The sequence below is a fragment of the Sorex araneus genome, chromosome 11 (assembly GCF_027595985.1).
Source record: "Sorex araneus isolate mSorAra2 chromosome 11, mSorAra2.pri, whole genome shotgun sequence".
Lineage (NCBI taxonomy): Eukaryota > Metazoa > Chordata > Mammalia > Eulipotyphla > Soricidae > Sorex > Sorex araneus.
In genome coordinates, this window is record NC_073312.1 from 30,811,591 (window position 1) to 30,827,903 (window position 16,313).

The following is a 16,313-nucleotide window of genomic DNA, read 5'->3' on the forward strand; positions in this document are numbered from 1 at the left end:
TTGCGTGCCCCGCCTACCCACCATTCTCCTTCAGTAAAGACTGCTTGCCTGTGGCTGAAGGTCCCCGGATAAATGGACTGCTGGAACTTGCAGGTCTGTGGCAGAAGTCTGGCCCCGTTCTGTTGATTCCTATGAAGCAGAAGCACTGCAGCAGAACCAGAAGGGCTGGCTAGCTTTGGTGCATTCGGTAACCAGGGAAGACGGACAAAGATCTGCCTTGGTTCCTCTCATATTGGAATGTATGAATATAGTCTTTGTAGTCCAAATGCCAAGCTATTGGCACCTTGAAATCTTCCTTTGTTTTGATCCTCTTAGGGGCCCTGTGAGAGGACAGGGAGTGCCAGCTGCCTGCTGGTATTGAAAACCATTTCTGTACCGCTCCTCTCTTACCTGGCTTTCAAAGGCTTCAGGAAAGGATGAAAATTCTCCTGCTGCTGAAGGGTGAAGACGCTGGTCAGTTTGTGGCCTGGCTCAGTCTTCATGGGTCACAGCTGTCTTGTTTAAACTGGCTTGTGTGTTTGAGGGCTGGGGAGGTCCCCCACATCCTTTGATGGTATTGGTTGGATTCCCCAATGGTACCAGGTGTCTCAGAGGGACTCCTAGACTAGGGGCATCAGAATGTGCTGCCATCCTAGTGATTAGTATGTTTCCCTGGGCCCATGCCAAATGGATGGCATCAACATCAGTGAGGCGTGGGGGGCCTCCAGGGAACTTTTTGATACCCCGAGGATAGTGGGCCTGCATGCCATGTGCCGTCATGTGCAGAACTGGGTTTGTGGCCGATGAATCAGGTGCAAGGGGAGTCCCGTACCAGCCTTGTAGCCTCAGGGAAGTCAGGGAAGCCAGGAGGGAGGGCAGGAAGTATGCAGGATTTGAGTTGTTTTTGATTTTTACCAATCCCCCGCCCCCAGAGTTCTGTGCGCAAAGCTGGCATATGTGGGCAGAAATCCAACATGGGGGATTGATTACTTGGGATCAGGCAGTGGACAGAGATCAGGCTTGAGCAGAGCTCTCATTTTCCCCATTAATCCCTGAGCTAGAATGTGTGTCTCCTGGAGCGTGGCTGTGCAGTAGAAATAAGACGCAGGCCACAGAGGCAATGTAAGGTTTTCTAGTAGCCACATGAAGAAGGTAAAAAGAAATAAGTGAAATGAATTTTAACTGCATTTTCTTTAACCCAATATCACCAAAAGATTGTCGTGTCAATAATAATATTATTATTTAAAAAGCCCATGAGCTGTATTATGTTCAAACAACACCCTCCCCAACTGCCTTCTTCAAAATTCTCCCTCACTCCAGTCTACCGTCGCCTCATTGGATGTGGCCACATGTGACAAGAGCTGGAGGACAGTCTACTCTAGCAGCCCTTTCCTGTAGAGGTGTGTCCTGCCTGGAGGTAGGGGGTAGCCAGAGGTCACAAAGTCCTACCTGGCTGGTTTCTACACCCCCAGTTTGAATCAGCATTGGGCATTCTGCATAGGGTCACCCGAGGAGGCTGATGTTAACATCCCTCATGGTCTAGAGCTCCAGGTGATTCTTCCCTGCAGCCTGAGGGGAACAACTGCACCCATGAGTCTTCCTGGGACTTTGCCCCCACCCCTTTGCCAGGGACACACGTTCTGAGCATGCTCTTGAGGGATGGAGGTGGTTTTGCAGAGGGAGAGTTGAGGCGTATGTACCTTGTGGGCCTATTTCCACCCCAACCCAACCCCCACTAAATAGAACTGCCCTTTCCAGGGAAGCAAGAAATCTTGCTTATTTATCTGGATGTGATTGTGTGTAAGGGGTGGAACCTTCCCTTTTGGCGGCTAAGAGCAGGATCCTGTGTTCTCAGGAAAGGTGAAACGAAAGAACCAAAATAATCAGGGAGAATGGGATACCGTGTACTCAAACTGCGTTCTTTTCCTGTGGTTTGGTTATGAAGTTGATTTGCTGCCTTGGAGTAGAAATTGAGCTTTCCAGAGTTCTGACTGAGTCCAGGGATCCAAACCTCAGCGGCCTCAGAGGTCAGGGAGGTCACACCGATGCAGGATGGGAGCTGACCCAGGAGGCTTGTAGGAACGTTCTTCACCTTCACAGAAATACCGGGATTAGCCTGGTTTTCTGAAAATACCAAGGCCCTTTTCACTTTTTCATTTTCCTGCTGATAGTTTTCCTAAGAGAAACAGCAGAGCAAGCACCATGATAAATGACAAGTGACCCCTGGCCTTGGTGATTAGGGAGGACTGAAAGTCATTCTGTGTGACCGGGAATAGCTCCTGTCACTCTCCATCCGCCTGCTGACTGGGGGCAGGGCTACAGAGCTTGCTGGTCTGAAGGGTAGGAGTGTCCTGAGCAATGACTCAGGGTCCCAAGGCTGCTGCTAGTGATACTTTGCCTTTCCGTGGGCTGAAGTGGGGGTAGTGCTCAGGTGCTGCTGGGGCCTAGCAATGCTGTGAGTCACCAGGGCTCTGTCCAGTGATGCTAGAGTTGGGTCCAGTGCTTGAACTTGGGGCACATGCCACAAAGTTACTCTAGCCCTTTGGTCTACTTTTCCAGTCTTTACTGGAATACACAGTAAAGTACACAGTCTTTACTGTGTATTTACTATGTTAAAGAAGACACAAATCAGGGACACTTAAAAGACAAAATCAGTAGAGTTTTTTGTTTGTTTTTAATTTAGAACATGTATTCATGGGAAGTTGGTGGGGGAGAGAGAGAGAAAGAGAGAGGGAGAGGGGGGAGGGAGGGAGAGAAGGAGGAAAGGAGGGAGGAAGGGAGTGAAAGAGAAGCAGACAGAGACAGAGACAGAGAGACAGACAGAGACAGAGAGAGGGGTCCTATGTCCTTCCAACAAGATTCTTGCAATGGTCATGTTGTTATAACTATAGTATAGTATTAGAACCAGAACAAAGGGCATTGCTATAATCAGCAGGCCTTATTCAGATTGTAATCAGACTCTGTATGTGTGTATATGTGTGTGTGCGCGTGCGCTTGTGTTCTGTGTATTTTTCAAGCATAATTTGTAAAACCACCACAATCGAAACAATGACTTTTAAGCTTTGTGCAAAAGTGTTAACTCAGTTTAGGTCTGAAGAACTTGCCATAAGCCTGGTGTGGCCTGTTGAGTCTCCACTTTTCATCTTTATTTTGGTATAATAACCTTTTCATTAAAAAAATTAGATGAAAACCCTTTTAATCATTTTAGTTTTAACTCCTTTTTTAAATAAATACATGATATTGATTGAGATTCTGTGGTTTACAGCACTCCTAATAATGGCTTCTCACGCACATAATTCTAACACCACACCCGTCACCAGATATTAACCATTTTAGAGGGTGCAAGCGACTGTTAACATGTTCCTTTTTGTGCAGCTGGCTTATTCTCTATTTCTAGAACATTTTCATTGCCCAAAAAAGAAAACTTATGCTCCCTAGCATTCATGTCTTTCTTTGTCCCTCCCTTTAGCCCCTGGCTACCACGAATATACTATTTCCTGTCTGCATTTCTGTTATGGAAATTTCACATCAGTAGAATCATACAGTAGATGATATTTTGCCTTTGGTATTATATAATTTTTCTTGGAGCCAGAGAGGGGTGTGACATGCTCATAAGTGAACCATTGGTGGATGGCCTAGTCTGAACTTGAACCACGTCTTTCTGCCGCTCACCTTCAAGTCTTCAATTTGACAATGATGATAAAACTAGACCACCAACACTGCTTCAAAGCTTGGGCCTGGGGCTGGAGCCATAGCACAGCGGGTAGGGAGTTTTCCTTGCATGCGGCTGACCTGGGTTCGATTCACAGCATCCCATATCGTCCCCTGAGCACTGCCAGGAGTGATTCCTGAGTGCAAAGCTTGGACCTGCTTGATGCAGCCACTTCTTCTTGTGATAGTAATTTCTTTTTATTGGCTTTAGTAAACATGCTTAACAAACCGAATGTTTTCTGTTATTCGGGTTGAGTGTTAAGGCTTTTCAAGGAATTGCTGTGAACATGGGGACTATAGAAGAGAAAAACAAAGCAATTTAATTCAACCTACCTTTTCTGTGAGGCAGACTCTGGGACCACAGGGATGAGTTAGACTGGGCTCCCACTATTAAGGACAGCCAGTTGTGGGAAACATACAGAATCAGAATATTGAATTACCTACCATGATTCTGTGGTCGTAGGCTAGGTCCCAGGAACACACCATGATGTTGGTGCAGGGGGGGTGGGGGCAATGTGGTTTGAGGACTGAAACTTGCTAATAGGTACTAAGGCAATGGAAGGATACAGCTGTGAACCGATTGGGGATGGAAGGGTACTATAGGGTGATATTGGAGATGCAGGTGGAAGAGTGGGCTTAGGTTAGTTCTTTGAGGATCTTGGTCAGCTATCCCCATGGATGTTTGAGTTTTTTCAAGCTGAGGATGGGTGAATGGAAGCCACGCTTGGGAGTTAAGACTCCAGAGGAATGCCCATGTCTGAGCAGTAGAGGTGTGATATAGGGTCCTCAGTTGTAGAAATAATTGTGACCAGACAGCTAAGGATCAAGGCAAGAGCCAGGAGCCAGGAGACTATTCCAGAGGCTATGCCAGATGAAGTCATGTCATCGGGTGTCTCTGATGAGTTCTCAGCCCAGTTTCCACCATCCTGTTTTGCACACTCAGCTGTGATTTATTGAACACTTGCTTTGTGCCAGTAATTATCATGGTGTGGGGTTTCAGCAATGAACAATCCACACACAAGATTCTTGTACCCCAAAGAAGATCACGGATAAATGAGATAATTACAGATTGTGACGTGTCCTAGTAGGAGAGTGGTTTGTGCAGGTGGCATACAATTAGTCAGGTCTGGCCCCAGTGAAAAGTGACATTTGATCTGAGCTCTCAGTGGTAAGGATACCCGAGCCCTGGTAAGAAACTGGGAGCAAGCTCTGCCGGCAGAGACAAGAGCTGGAGTGGAGACTTAGAGAGAAGGAACCTCTGACCCTCTGCAGGGGCTACCCTGGCCTTTTAAGGACTTTATCAAGGACTTGTGGGGGGGGAAGCCCAGTTAGAATATTCTTGTCTTAGAAGTGAAGTGGGGGGGGATGGAGGGAGGGAACCATTCATTTGGGGAGGAAGAACAGTATATCTCAGTGGAAGAAAAACTATGAAGTCACCGTGAATCATTTAAAGTAGGCGTGTGTGTGTTTTTAAAGGGGAGCTAAAAATTATTTTGCTATTTTTCAACTAATTTTATTCTACTTTATGAGCTTTCTGTCATTCAGAGAACTTGGAAACGTTTATTCTCCCTCCTACTGAATCTGTGGAGTAGGTGGGGGAACTTGAAAAAGCTTGCCAAGATTCACTCTCCGCTGCCAATGGGTGTGGAAGAAGGACAACTAGGCAACAGGATGAGAGGTGCCAGGAGTGGGGGCTATCTTGGCACCAAGCTGTTTGGAAGTCCTAGGATGTCACAGCTGCCTCACCCTAGGGCAGCATTCCCCACCCCCACTACCCTACCCCGCACCCTGGGAAACAGAGAAGTTTATTTTCTATATCAAAAAAAGGGAGCTTATTTTACATATATTAGAAAGTCATCTTAAAGTAATGCATACCATGTGATTTTGATAAGACATTGCATGTAAAGGAAATAAAGATCATTATTCTGATTTGTTTCCTTCCTGAGTTGATTGGACTGAGGGCTAGTTTGGGACTTTCTCCCTGGACTCTGGGTGTATTGATAGAGGAGTTGGAAATTGTGGAGGGAGGAAAAGAGGGTATCTCATGAGCTCAGGAAGCAGGTGGGGTCTTAGGCTCAGAACAAGGAGAGAGGCCAGGTTGTTGAGAGGTCAGGTTGAGGTACCTTCTATAGATACTTCTGTGTGAGAATTCTACTAGGAGGTCAGCTATCAGGAGAGAGCCAGCATCAAGGCAAGAAGAATGGGCAGGATCTGTCAAGGTGGCATACTCAGGTGACATCAGGGCAAATGCCAAGTAACAGAGTTCAGTCAGGTCAGGAGGGTGTGACAAGAATTTCAGGCAATGGTTAGGGATCCCAAGGAAGTTTTTAGGAGCCCAAGGGCAGCAGGAATTTGAAGAATTGTCTTCCTAGGCCAACTAAGCGGAATTTTACCATACTCCTATGAGCAGAAACCAGGCCCTACTGGTACTCTTGGACAGAGCAGCCGCTGAAACATCAAGCTAGGAGGAAGGCTTGAGTTGAATTTTACTGAGAGCCTGGGGCTGCACATCTCAATAGTCCTCTTCTCCCCCTCATTATTGTATAACCTTTCCCATGCTCATTGGTTTTCATAGAGACAGGTGTACCTAGTCTTGGGAGTCCATCTGAACTAGTACTTTACCAAAACTAGATTAGCTATCTGAGCAAGGTTCTTCCTACTCATTTAATTTTGGTGCTGCCTAGATTTCAGAGGCTAATGGCTAGACTGAATAGTTGGAAAATGTGCTGTCTTGCTTTTATTTTTTTTATAAGGAAGACATGTAATTTTGGGTATAATTCGAAGGCACTTCATTGGGATACTGTTATGAGGTAGTCAAGGAAAACATAAAAACAAACAAAAAAATAGGACAAATGATGACCTGGGTCCTCATCTATATAGATTAGGTGGAAAGCAAGGTAAAACCAATGATCTTCGTAGTAAAGGAGAGATTCATGGTGCTGTGAGATCATGCACATTGGTCTAGTGCTGGTTAGATGAGTTGGTGGGAATGAAAGTTGGTTAGTATCACAATATCTAGTACTTTTCTGTATTGTTGAAATAAAGGAGGTAGAAGTGGAGAGTAACAGAATAAGGCATTAGGGTTTGGGTCAAACCTTGTGTTTTCTTTTGGAAGGTTGGGTCAGAGAAAGTCTTGTTTCAAGCAAGATTATAATGTCATTGTAATCACTGTCACTGTCATCTTGTTGCTCATCGATTTGTTCAAGCGTGCACCAGTAACATCTCTCATTGTGAGACTTATTGTTACTGTTTTTGACATATCCAATATGCCATGGGTAGCTTGCCAGGCTCTGCCGTGTGGGCGCAATACTCTTGGTAGCTTGCTGGGCTCTCCGAGAGGGGCAGAGGAATAGAACATGGGTCGGCCATGTGAAAGGTGAATGCGCTACCGCTGTGCTATTGCTCCAGCCCATCATTGTAATATATATATATATATATATATTATATATATTTTGTATATATATATTTTGTACAATATATACACATATATATGTATATGTGTGTGCGTGTTTGTGTGTATATACATATATATATATAATAGATTTTTCCTGAAACATGAGGCTCACTGGAAGGTCCACCATTGGTATCTTGAGCTGTCAGACTTTCTGCCTCACTTTGCTTTTCCAAACTCTCAGATGGTGCTCAAATGGACGATTCTTAGGCTAAACGGGTATTTGACAGCCTTCTTGCTCAATTTTAGGACACTCTGAGTTACTGCTGAGCCTTGCTATCAGGAAGACTGTGCTTGGGTTTCTCTGGTGTTGGACTGTATTTGGGAAGAGATCTTTAGGCGGTTCAGGGAACCGACTTAACTGATCTGTCATCTCTGTGATGCACAGCTTTTACTTTGCCTTTCTTGGCCTGTGATTACACAGGCCATTACTCGACCACAATGTGGAAATTTGTGAAGAGAAGCTCTCAGCTGGATTGGCAGGTTTCTAGGCATTGCATTGATTTGCAGTGGCCTGCTCTTTGGTGGGCAGTAAAGACCCGATCACAGCACCCTGGAGAGATGTTCCTCGAAGGCACCTCGATGGATTCCAGGCCCTGTCTGCCCAGTGTCAGTCTGTACAAGATGTCTGAAGGCTCAGGTCTGCCACTGAGACTGGACAGTGCTGCTTTTATGTAAGCCTTGGCATCAGGCCATGGTAGACAGCAGACTGGGGGCAAAGAGGGAGTCTCCTTTACTTAATGCTGTTTTGACTGCTGACATGTTATATTTTTTCACAATTTATTTAAAATAAAAAGGAGTTAAGTAGTGGCTATCATAATGTGATTTGTGGAGTAGGTAAATGTTCTGAAACAGTACATTCTAATGTCTAGACATAAATATTCTAAATATTCTATGCGACTTTCTGAAGCTTTTGCAAAAGGACTTCAGGATCTGGGTATCAAAATTACCTGAATAAATATTGGGCCTACAAAACAGAAATTATGCTCTAATGAGTCTAATTCCCCTGTTTCCCCAACCCCCTTCAAATGCCACCCTGCACCAGCTTTCTAAATGATTTTATTTTTTAGCTAGATTTGGGAATATGCCCAGCAATTACAGATTTAGGGAAGCTCTTCCACTCTTCTCTTTGTTTCCCAATAACTGACTTTGATTCCTGAACCTTAATTGTAGGATAACATTGGGTTTGTCCTTTCAGCCTTGCTGCAGGGAACTTAGTTTACCTTAAAGCAATGTCCTTTCTATATGGACACAGGAAGACAGTTAACATAATGCTTTGTACCTTGGGAGCTGATTGACTCCAATAATATTTACTCCTGGGCATCTGCTTTCTCAACTCAGGTGCCCTTAGTCCTAGCACCCCAAAAGCAGGGTCCCGACGAGGGACAGAATGGATCCAGGGCAAGCTGTGAGCTACCCTGTCATCGAAATAGGCCAGGTCAAAGCGCCACAATACTCAACTATAAGTTGAGAACATGGTCATAGACAAATGCTGTCATGATCCAAAAGTAATGACAAGACTAGGACCCTGATGGGGTTATAAAGACTAACCTGACCTGAGGGTTGTGGTCTGGAATATATAGTGAATGTCCTCAGGAAGAACCAAACTTTAAGTCTGATGTATCTCTTACTGTGCTCATACAGAATGACATTGCTAGAAATATTAGAAGTAAATTTGCTATAACTATTTAAGTGGATTACTAGCTGAGGAAGGAAGAAAGTGACACACCCTTGTTTGGATCCCACCCTTGAGCGGATCTCCTAGTAATCTGGAGTAATCTTTTTAGATGAGATTTTGTTAATCTCCTGGAGAAGTGGATTTACCCTTCTTGTTGATTTGTTAATATTCAATCCACCTTTGTGTCACCACCCTATATGATTGCTATGTAAACTAAGACTGTAAGAGAAGTAGAGGCAGAGGCAAGACAGAAGAGGCAGAGGTAAGACAGAAGCAAGGAGAAGGGACAGAAGTGGAGAGAAGACACAGAGGCAGGACAGAAGACACAGGAGAAGACACAGAAGCAAGAGGGAAGACATAGAAGCAGAGAGAAGTCGGAAGAGACCAGAGGAGAGACTACAGAGACAGACACAGAGATAGAGAGACAGACAGAAGAGAACACAGCGGCACACACAGAAGCAGAGCACAAGGAGGAGCCATCCCGATCCCTTCCATATACAACGGCTCAAGAGCACCAAACGTGAGCGGAAAGAGAGAGAGAAGGGGGGCGCCCCAAGAGCCCACGAACAACACAACACACCACACACATCATTGCACCCTTCCCCTGCGACGTTTATATTTTTTTATACTTAGTCTAATCAAGGTTTTGTTCTTTTCCTTTTCTTTTTTTCTTCTCCTCTCCATTCTTCTCTCCTCTCCTATTTTCCCTCCAAAGTTCTGTCTTTAGGGATATTGCCCCCCTGCCTTTAGGGCTGGTGACTCAGACCTTTCTTATCCTCAGAGAAAAGGAGAACCTGGATAGTCAATTATTTTGGGACATTTTCTCCAGAACATCCTGTTTATGGCTTGTATACTTATTAGGTTCTAACTGTTGCCTGCCCAGTTCTGCCCACCCAGTCTTTACAGTTGCTCATTGTTTTTAAATTCATTTTGAGTATTTGGATCTGTCTTTTACTCAAACAGAAGTAGGTCTTGTTTATTTTTATGTCTCTATTACCTCACACACTGCCTGGCATGTAGTAGGGTTCAGTAAATATCTGAGTGAGTGAATCAATACATTCTTTTAGGGGATGATATAAATAACTCCCACAAATATCTTCTTTGTTGAACACTATTCATTTATTACACAAATGCTAGTACCTTGCATGGAAATTTATAGCCTTGCATTCAAGATGCTTAGTAAAAGGAACTTTTGTAGCACAAAGAATAGTTTAGACATTAATCTGGCACGTTGGAAGTGGTAGATGCATTGTGAGAGTAGTTATTTTGTACTTAAAGCCACAAAATTATTGAAAACTTCACATTAAGAAACAAATACTCAGAATATAATTCTTTCTCATATTCTTTGATAAATCAGGGTACAGGTATTTCATTACAAATTGAGTGGGATATGTCTCCTCTATTTTCTTGAGTTTTTTTCTTTCAAAGCTGTGTATGTATATGTATTTTTTGCCTCATAGAGGAGACGGCTGTGTATTGGGATAGGGGGAGTCTTGGATGGCCAGTCAGACTCCTAAGTTCTAGAATGAGCTCTGTGTCTAACTATGAGAGCAGCCAAGTTGGTTTTCTGCTTATATTTGTAATTGGGAGTGTGGTAACTGTTCAGAGGCTGCAGGCATCTTATCAATGTGAGTTGTGGGCTACTGAAGTTGCTGTATTTACTCAATTTTCCTTGGAGTATGACCTCGTTTTCTTTTGATTTCCCACTTTCGCTACACTCACTGGTAGAGGGAAAGATGTCTGTACCACAGTGCTTGTATGGTTCTTCCCTGGCTTGAGCCAGATGGAATGGTGGCCCTGGGTTTTTATGTGACATCTCTGATTTTTCATATTTTGGGTGATGTTTTATAAATTTACTCTGCAAATCAGTATAGTATGCCTACAGATTAAAGATGATCCACTGGACACTTCAGTTTGTGATTCCTCTTAAAGATGATCTCTAAAAGCTTCATTTGTTGCAAGATCTATTACTTCTAATGGGAACTGTTTTCAGCTGATGAAACGGAAGATTCTTGTTCTACGTGTTTGGGGATGTTAGGGGAGAAAGGGATTGTGGACAGAAGAGGCGCATATGAGGGCTTGGAGCCTAGATAGGGTTCCTGGCATCCATGTTTGAATGCCCCCTTGGGGAATGGGTGCATGGTGCTGATTCATACCAGGTGTTTTGTCTCTTGGTCTTCACAGGACTGGGCAATTATCGGAAAAGCTGGGGAAGTCATCCCTCTGTCCAGAGCTCCAGGACCAATGCTGCTTTCCACCACCCTGAACTACTGGTGAGTACATGGGTTTTTTTTTTTTTTGCCATATGACTATCACCTTATTTCCCAGTTTATCTCCCAGTTCCCAGGGTCCTTTCAGTTATAGGAGGAAGTGTCATGCGTTGGGCCAAGGCACATCTGAGTTCTGGTATTTGCTTGATTTCTGCTGCTTTAACGATGGGGTCTTAGACCAACTGTATGACCTCTCTGAACCTCAGACACAAAAAATGAGGTGAGGCCTGCCCTGTTAATAGAGATTGTGAGAACACTGTAGTGAAAGCTCTGGGCACGTCTAAGGCAATTCTACTGGATTCTGAGGTACAGAACAGGGCAGCTCTAAGCTGGCAGATCAATGAAAATGTGCACACATGTGCTGGAAACATAGTTTTCAATATTTATGGAAGCCTCCAGAGTGGTTCTTTGGTAGATTTGCATTTTCTTTTCTTTCCCTATTATTTGCAGCTGCATGTCCCCCCCGCCCAACCCCAAAAAGCTGGATTAACTGCATTTCACAATCACGATCTTTTTATTTGAGTTCACATAATTGTACAGTTAACAAATGCTTTTCTGTTTTTTGTAAGAAATTTAATTTCTCATCATCGCAGGTAAAACGTCTTGCCTCTGTGGCAGTTGAAAGAGGCAAAAATAGGTCCCTAAGCACAGCTTTCCCTATGTGGAACTGAGACTGTGCCCAGGCCTGCTGGCACAGTGTTGATGTTGAAAGTCCCCTTGAGCTTTGGAGGGGAGGGGCACCAGGTGCTGGGGAAGCAGGATGGCCTGTGTCACTTGATGGTAGCCACGTTTTGTTGAGAGAAGCTAGTTCATTTGCTAACTGCCTGGTCAAATTGCACCATGTGTTGCTTTTGTGACTCAAGGAAACAAATTCCAGTGGTGTGACAGCCATGAAGCATAAAGACTGGTGGGGATTGGGGTGGGAAATAGTCATGACAGGGTGGGGAACTCAACTCAGGCATGAGGGGAGTGACTGGCCGTCCAGATAGTCTAGGAACACAGTGGACATCGGGTCTTTCAGCTGGAGTTTCATCTGGTTGGTAGGAAGAGCTCTGTGGTGGGAGTCCTCAGGAAACAGATGGACTCGGGTAGGGGGTGGACACCACCCATCCCATCAGGATGTATAAATAATGCCAGCTTTGCACTAAGGCATTGCTCTGGGAACTGGAGGATAAACTAGGAGATAAAGTAATAGTCATATGGCAGATGACTGTGCCTCTGCCTCTCCAGAGCTCCAATTTAAGTAAATACCTGCATAGTTTCAGGTAATTGTAAGTGTTGTAAGAACAAATGAGGGGTAGGAAGAGGAGGTCTTTTTGAAAAGCACTCTATGATCATGTGAGAAATTGAGGGAAGCAAAGAGGGAGAGACAGAGGGCGAGCATGAGAAGCAGACAGACACATAATGCATGAGTGCAGAGATCTGAAAGGAGCCTGGAATCTGGGGGTGTTTAGGGAGAAGGAGCAGCAAGTCACAAGGAAAGACTTTGATGTTGGCCAAGCTTGGGATGATAGGGAACAGGAAGACAGCCAGTTTTGGCAGACCTCTAGCTGATGGTAGTTATGGGGATGGTGAGTAATACTAAATGAGATCAGTGGTTGGTGGGAGCCAGATCTTATAGCCATGATAAGGGGTTTGGATTTTACTTCACATATAATTGGTTATTATTGGAGAAGTCAGAGTATAATTTGATACAGACCAGACTAGCCAATCTTTTTTTGTGCTTTAATGATTTCTCTTGCTACCAAGTGCATAATCTATTTTGAGGCAAGAGCAGAATCAGTATAACCTATAGGAGGTATAACCTTCTAGTGGTCTAGGAAAGAAATATGGGCATGTCTTAGATTAGCATGATTTTTTTTTGTCTTTTTTCTTTTTGGGTTTTGGGTCATGCTTGCCAATACTCAGGGATTATGCCTGGCTTCTATACTAAGTAATCACTCCTGGTGGTACTCGGGGGATCCTATGGGATCCCAGGGATTGAACCTGGGTTGGCTGTGTACAAGGCAAATGCCCCTACCTGCTTAACAATTGCTCTGACCTTGAGCATGATGATTCTAGAATGATGTGAAGTGATCAAATTTGGGATATATTTTGAAGATGCTGTCTCCTGGGTTGGATATGGGGTGTGAATGAAAAAAAGTGCAGTGTTTTTTAGCTGGGTAAATGACACTGCTGTTTATTAAGATTTTCTGGTTACTGGAACAAAGAGGGAAGGTGGGAATTCTTTGGAGACATTAAGTTTGAGATGCCATTTCATATTCTTGCTGAGTTGGAGAGTTGATTTGGGCTACAGATGGTACCTTGGAGAGTCATCAGGCCATGGAAGGTATTCGAAGCTAAGAGACTGGAATGAGATCAATTAGGAAGAGAAAGGAGGGATGAATAGAGAAAGAAGGAAGGCAACAGACTGGTTTTTTCCTATAAAATCCCCACTAACAAGTAAATTAAGACACATGCTAATGAATATGTACCACATCTATGTAATGCAGATATAAATCATTCAAATGAGACAGTATGATATAGAAGTAATAATAAAGCCTTGCCTTCTGTATTTTTTAAAAATGAAATATTGTGGTTTCCCCCAAATCAAGGAAATTAGTTTTAGAATTGCCTAATTTTAAATCTGGTCAGCTGGATGAATTATAAACTGTATTTATGCAGTTGGCATATGGTTGTGTCTCTGGCTGGCAAGCAGAAGAGTCTGTGAATAGTAATGCCAATAGTCTGTGAATGACACTATTCTGTACATGGACTCTAGATCCTTCTATCGATTTTGATGACTTTGAGGTTTAATTCACTATAATCAGATTTAATTCACTATACCTTTCATATTTTTTCATTATTAATCATTTAGAAGCTCATTAAATGGTTTAATGACCTTAAAGTGGAAAATATTAAGTGAACATCAACTTAATTTTGCAATGAAAGATTTGATAAAATTCTATAAAGAGCCCTATGCTGTGAGTCCTACAAAAGACCAGATAAGCACCTTGGTTTGCAGGGCCTTGATTTAGAAGCTGTTTAGGTTATCTTTGAGTGATCAAGGAGCCAGGCTGTAAAACACAATAATGTACTGTGTTGATTGTAATAGATGTATGCCTTTCAGGTACAATCGCACTCCTTAGCTACCACTGACTTGTGAGAAATGTACTTCTGAATGTTCCACTCTTTCGGGCTTCTGCTATTAAATGTAGCTGATCTAAGTGTATTAGATTTATCCATTTTCCGAAACACAATGAGCTTCCTACCTATTTTCACTGAGTAACTTAGGTTTTTATTTTCAAGTTAGTTGGTGAATTTCTTTATATTTTTCCTTTTATCTCTTTTTGTCTATTTAAAACATTTATGTTCAGTCGTGCTTCTTTATTCTTTAGTGAAGTTAAGTGTGACACCACAATAGGCCGACAACAATGCCACATCTTATAGAGAATATTGGTGTTTTAAAATATCTGGTTTTGGGGCTGGAGTGATATCACAGAGGGCAGGGCGTTTGCCTTGCATGCGGCCGACCCGGGTTCGATTCCCAGCATCCCATATGGTCCCCTGAGCACGGCCAGGGGTAATTCCTGAGTGCAGAGCCAGGAATGACCCCTGAGCATTGCTGGATGGGACCCAAAAAGCAAAAAAAATATATATATCTGGTTTTTCATTATTGAAGTGATATTTTTAATAGTGTTACTGTTTTCTTTTTGATTTGTTTGTTTGTTTTTTTGTTTTGGCCATATCCAATGTTGCTTAGACACTGGCTTACTGCTCAGGGGTTAGGTGTCACTCCCAAATGTGGTCCTGGGTTCAAGATATGGTCCTCAGGTCTCCTGAATGCAAAGCTTGTGCTCCAGCCCTTTGGACCATGTCCCTGGCCTCAGTAATATTAATTTTTATGGTTTTAATGTATCATTATTGTACCTTCACTGCAACCAAAGTGACTGATGTTTTCTACCTCTATTCTTATGTTGCTTCTAGTCTTGCCTCTTCCTCTTCTCCTATCCCCCACTTGTTAATCTCAATTCTATTGTCAGAGTCTAAAGATTTGTATTTGTTTTATTTTGGGACCACCCAGGGGCTACTTGTGGCTCAGTGGTGGTGGTTGGGAGTGTCTTCTGTTTTGGGGCTAGTGTACCCACCTATGCTCAGGGCTTGCTTCTGGTTGTGTGGTGCTGGTGGGGAGGTTGGTGGACCGTATGCAGTTCTTCCTGTTGGTTACAAGACTTTATTTTAGGGGTAGACTTTTATACCTCTTCAAAATGTTTCTTGGAGAGGTCTAAATGCTGGGAAACTCTTGAGTCATGTTATCTCCAGGCCCCATAGACATTCCCCTATGCTCAGGGTTTACTCCTGGCTCTGTGCTCACTCCTTGCAGGCTCAGGATACCATATGATGTGCCAAGGATCAAACCCAGGTCAGTCATGTTGCACTATCTCTCCCCCTACCCATGGTCTTCATTGGTTCTGAGGCTCCATGTTCACGAACAACTTGGAAATAGGTTTCTTTCACTTTGCTTTCATAGTTTTGCATATTTAGTGATATGGCAGTCCAAGCACTTTCTTTTGTTCCTTCTATTTTCAAAAAGAAAAGACTTAAGATATATAGATCACAAAATATATGATCCATATTTTATTTCTGCTTCAGACAAATAAGGATTTGAAGTGAAGTGTTACTGCATTGGATTGAGCTACAAATTATGGCCATCTCAACTGGACAGTTTCCTGTCAACCTTTAGTGCAAAGTCTTATTGCATTGTGAACAGGATATGTAATTCACAATCCATTATAGTTTATAGTTTCGAATTTAAGACAAATTAAAGAACAACCCAAACTCATTTTCTTTGTCTTAAAAATCTCAACTATTGTTGAGAAGTGATCAGAAAAGAATTTGCTTCAAGTTGCCATTTTTCTGAGAATCTTGGTATTCAGTGTCTAAGATGAGTGTTACTGATAACTGTCCTTTGGAATTTGTATTGAGGTAGCTTCTGCTGGAGCCGTTGTCTAGAACTCTCTTCCCGGGCTGCCATGTTGGCTTGTGTTACTAAGGCCACTTTCCTGCAAAAAAAAAATATTGTTTCCTACAGAGATACAATATTCATTTTGCCTTGGCCTTTCTAGGTGTTACTGTTTCTATGAGACGTTTATGCAGTTGATTTTGGACTTTTTAAACAGGAAGTTAATCACATTTGCTAGCCATATGTAAAAACAAGATATTTTCTCCCTTTCCATCTAGTAGT

General features: G+C 43.1%; 1 protein-coding gene across 50 annotated transcripts in view; it reads left to right on the plus strand.

The window, feature by feature from the left end:
* SORBS1 (sorbin and SH3 domain containing 1) overlaps nucleotides 1–16,313 on the plus strand; it is a 242,969-nt gene that overhangs the window by 60,612 nt on the left and 166,044 nt on the right. For all 50 annotated transcript variants that reach the window (XM_055119308.1, XM_055119309.1, XM_055119317.1 and 47 more), the window contains exon 2: nucleotides 11,004–11,092. The gene's annotated coding sequence lies outside the window, so the exon portion shown is untranslated. The remainder of the gene's footprint in view (nucleotides 1–11,003; nucleotides 11,093–16,313) is intronic.